Source organism: Bos javanicus, chromosome 19, assembly GCF_032452875.1.
Source record: "Bos javanicus breed banteng chromosome 19, ARS-OSU_banteng_1.0, whole genome shotgun sequence".
Lineage (NCBI taxonomy): Eukaryota > Metazoa > Chordata > Mammalia > Artiodactyla > Bovidae > Bos > Bos javanicus.
This window is the reverse complement of record NC_083886.1, coordinates 775,285-779,660: the sequence shown is the minus strand read 5'-3', so window position 1 is coordinate 779,660 and position 4,376 is coordinate 775,285. Positions and strand designations below refer to the sequence as shown.

At 37.6% G+C, this 4,376-nt stretch overlaps 1 pseudogene; it reads left to right on the top strand.

The window, feature by feature from the left end:
- The first annotated feature begins 886 nt into the window (after positions 1 to 886).
- On the top strand, positions 887 to 1,819 carry LOC133233032 (olfactory receptor 5F1-like; annotated as a pseudogene).
- The last annotated feature ends 2,557 nt before the right edge of the window (positions 1,820 to 4,376 follow it).

The following is a 4,376-nucleotide window of genomic DNA, read 5'->3' as shown; positions in this document are numbered from 1 at the left end:
ATGCCATGGACTGTAGTCCACCAGGCTCCTCTGTCTTTGGGACTTTTTAGTAAAGGACACTGGTGAGGTTTGCAGTATTTCCTTCTCCAGGGAGTCTTCCTGATTCAGGTCTTTAACCTTCATTTCATGTGTCTCCTGCACTGCAGACAGACTCTTTACCTACTGAGCCATGAAGAAGCCTGTATATAAATATACTTATAGCTTAAAGTAATATAAACTATTATAACCTACAATATATAACCTATAATATAAACTATAATAACCTCAGATTTGCAGATGACACCACCCTTATGGCAGAAAGTGAAGAGGAACTAAAAAGCTTCTTGATGAAAGTGAAAGTGGAGAGTGAAAAAGTTGGCTTAAAGCTCAACATTCATAAAAGGAAGGTCATGGCATCCGGTCCCATCACTTCATGGGAAATAGATGGGGAAACAGTGTCAGACTTTATTTTGGGGGCTCCAAAATCACTGCAGATGGGGACTGCAGCCATGAAATTAAAAGATGCTTACTCCTTGGAAGAAAAGTTATGACCAACCTTGATAGCATATTCAAAAGCAGAGACATTACTTTGCCAATGAAGGTCCGTCTAGTCAAGGCTATGGTTTTTCTAGTGGTCATGTATGGATGTGAGAGTTGGACTGTGAAGAAAGCTGAGTGCTGAAGAATTCATGCTTTCGAACTGTGGTGTTGGAGAAGACTCTTGAGAGTCCCTTGGACTGCAAGGAGATCCAAACAGTGTCACCCTGCTTACTCTACTATAGGTTCCAAATATTTTATTTTTTCCATGTGTTAGTAACTTCATTAATATTTCTACTATTTCTTGTGAAATTTGGACAATGACATACTTACAAGGAATACAAGTGTAAGCATACAGCATCTTTAATAAATGGTTAGAAAAAAATGTATTTTGCTGACAGAGTTCTTCCTGCTGGGTTTAGCAGACACAGTGGAGCTACAGGCTATCCTTTTTTCTTTTCTTTTTTTTTTTTGTGTGTGTGATTTACACACTTACAGTTGTGGGAAATATTGGAATGATCCTTTTAATCAGGACTGATTCTCGACTTCACACACCTATGTATTTCTTCCTGGCAATCCTGTCTTTTGCAGATGTTAGTTATTCTTCCACCATCACTCCAAAGATGCTGGTAGACTCTTTATCAGAGAAGAAAACCATCTCCTTTGCTGGCTGCTTTCTGCCCATGTACTTCTTTATAGTGTTGGCCACAACTGAATACATCCTTTTCTGGTTAATGGCCCATGACTGCTATGTGGCCATATGCAACTCTCTCCTTTACTCCTTGATCATGTCCAGGATGGTCTGCCTGAAAATGGCAGCAGGGGCTTTTACAGCAGAACTGTTGAATTCTTGTTCACACAGGTTATGTGAGCAGCTTGTCATTTTACAGTTCCAATGTCATCCATCACTTCTTCTGTGATACCCCTCCAATTTTTAAGCTCTCATGTTCTAATACAGACCTGCATGAAAGCATCTTGTCCACTTTTGCTGATGTGAATATAGTTGGGACTCTGCTGCTGATCCTCACCTCCTCCTCCTACATTCTCTTCTCCACCTTCTGTATGCATACAGGGGAGGGGAGGCACAAAGTCTCACCTGACAGCCATCATCCTGTTGTATTCCACCTCCATCTATACTTATCTGATACCTTCCTCCAGCTGAAAGTGGCTTCCGTGTTCTACACAGTGGTCATCCCCATGTTGAATCTTCTGATCTACAGCTCTGAAACAGTGAAGTGAGAAGGCTTTATGGAATGTAATTACTAGGAAAAGGGTCCCTTCATTTCTGGGGTTGTTTGGTTAATTTTCTGAACTAATGGAGTATTTAATAAATTTTAAAATACTGGTTGAAGCTTACTATGATTGTGGGCTTCATTTTCTTAACTTAGTAGAGTGCATATTGAACGTTAAAATGATGGATCAACTTATCATTTTTCATTAGAATATTTTCTAAGTAATCATGTTGTATTCATATCCAAATATATTAATCCAACTGGAGATGGAAAATGCAACCCACTCCAGTATTCTTGTTTGCAAAATACCATGAACAGAGGTGCCTAGAGGGCTTCTCTGTCCATGAGTTGCAAAGAACTGGACATGACTTAGCAACTAACCTTCATATCCAACAGGATAAGCTAAATTATCAAATTTATATGAAACTCTAAAACTTTCATCTAATTGTTCTATATTTCCACTATATTCTCAAAAGTACCATGTGTTTTAATGAAACTTTGTTTAGAGAATAAAATGATTAATTATTGGGCTTCCCAGGTGGAACAGTGGTATAGAACCCACCTACCAATGAAAGAGATGCAGGGGACAAGGGCTCGACCCCTGGGTCAGAAGGATCCCCTGGAGAAGGAACTGGCAACCCCCTCCAGCATTCTTACATGGAAAATCCCACGGGCAGAGGAGCTTGGTGAGCTGCAGTCTGACATGGGGTAGCAGAGTGGGACATGACTGAGTACCTGATCATTTAGAGACAAAAGTTACAATATCATATGATCTAATCATATAGAGTATTTTTAAGTTCCATTTAGCTTGGCCTTCTGTGTCAGAATTCATGTTAGTATTAATAGAGATATTGATATATTAAATATGTCAAAAAGATTTAAAATTGATTTCCATTTTAAGTTTTTGAATTATTTCTCCAGGAGATGCTTAAGTCATATTTCAATACTAAACTTTTAATTGTAGCAGTAGACCTTTTATTTCCCTTCTTCCCCTCATGCACATATATGTTCATTAAATAATAATTATGAGCTTATACAAACATATGCTATCAAGAAAATTGTTAACTGACTAGAATGCACCAATTAAAGTAGCACTCCTTGGATTCATTCCATTCTCCATAGATTTCCCAATGCTTTTCTCACTTCCTCTCTCCCAGACTGAGACATATACACAAACCACAAGCACACACATTTGACTATGGCAATTTTTAATCAGTGCATGGCTCCAAAGCAGGTAGGTAAATGCTTGGTGAATGAATGTGGCACATATTATTTATATCAAGTTATATCAAGTTACTGGATTTCCTGTGTATGGGAATCTGTTATCAAGTTAGCAATAAAAATGAGTTAAGATGTGTCTTAATGTTAAAGTTAAGCATTATATGGAGTTAGCTAGGAAGCTGGCTTAGTAGAACTCTGGAGGAAACTGAGTAGGATCCAGGGCTTGCTAAGGAGACAAGACCTGAGATGTTGTCAAGCTAACCTTATGGCCTGGAATGAAAGGTCAGTCTGTTCTAACATCCATTGCCCTATGGTCCACATAGTTGACTCTCACCAAAGGGATATTCATGAAGTCATCAATGTTGTTGGTTCATCCCTGGACCATGCTCTTGCCCCACAGGTCCAAATAGTTATCTGGCCCTGGAGGCCATGCAGCAGACTGATTAGGCTGTTCTCAGAGATGGTTCACTCCTTCACTGAGTGGCTCACGCACATTTTTCTGAACCAGCTGGCTGCTTATGGCTGTATTTTTCTGCTTTCCCTGTCTTGAGTAGGCAATGAAATCATATACATGGTTAAGATATTTCATTAATAAATATCAATATTATATTCCTTGCATCAAATGCTTTAATTTCTAGTATAATTTAGAAGTAGAAACAATGTTTGGGAGATTAAATCCAGTTATTCTGTGATTTAGGGCTTCCCCGTAAAGAACCTGCCTGCTAATGCAGGAAACATAGGTTTGATCCCTGGGTCATGGAGATCCCCTGAAGAAGGAAATGGCAACCCACTCCAGTATTCTTGCCTGGGAAAGCCCATGAACAGAGGAGCCTGGTGGGCTACAGTCCATGAGATTGCAGAGTCGGACATGACTGAGTGACTAAGCACCACATTCTGAATTTTAGGTTTTATGCATATCATATTTTAAACCTTGTTCTCTAATCTGTAAGTCTAGTCTCTTATATTTAGTTACTTTCATTTGCAAAGTCTTCAAATATTTCCAACTTTGGGAACTATTACCACTGAATTATATTTGTTAATTTTATTTAGCTGAATATGTACTACTTTTGAAACTTAAGATTATTTATTTAGCCTTTAATTGCTTGGGAAAATTATTTTAAAATCATATTTTCTTGCTCATTTTTTCAAAGAATTTATTTAAAATATATTATATATATATATTAATTTTCTTTGACTCAAAAGAAATTGAGATCGTAAAAGCATTGAGACCTCTAATTTTGAATTTGATTTTATCATTCTCTTCTTTAGAATTTGACATTTATTAAACCCTCACTTATGAATGTAGCATTCTTTTGCACCTTTTGCTATTTGCATTTTGTTCTGTTTTTCTAATGTCCCTAGTCTTCTATTTTACTTAAATATTTAACGTTACCACCTACCACTTAG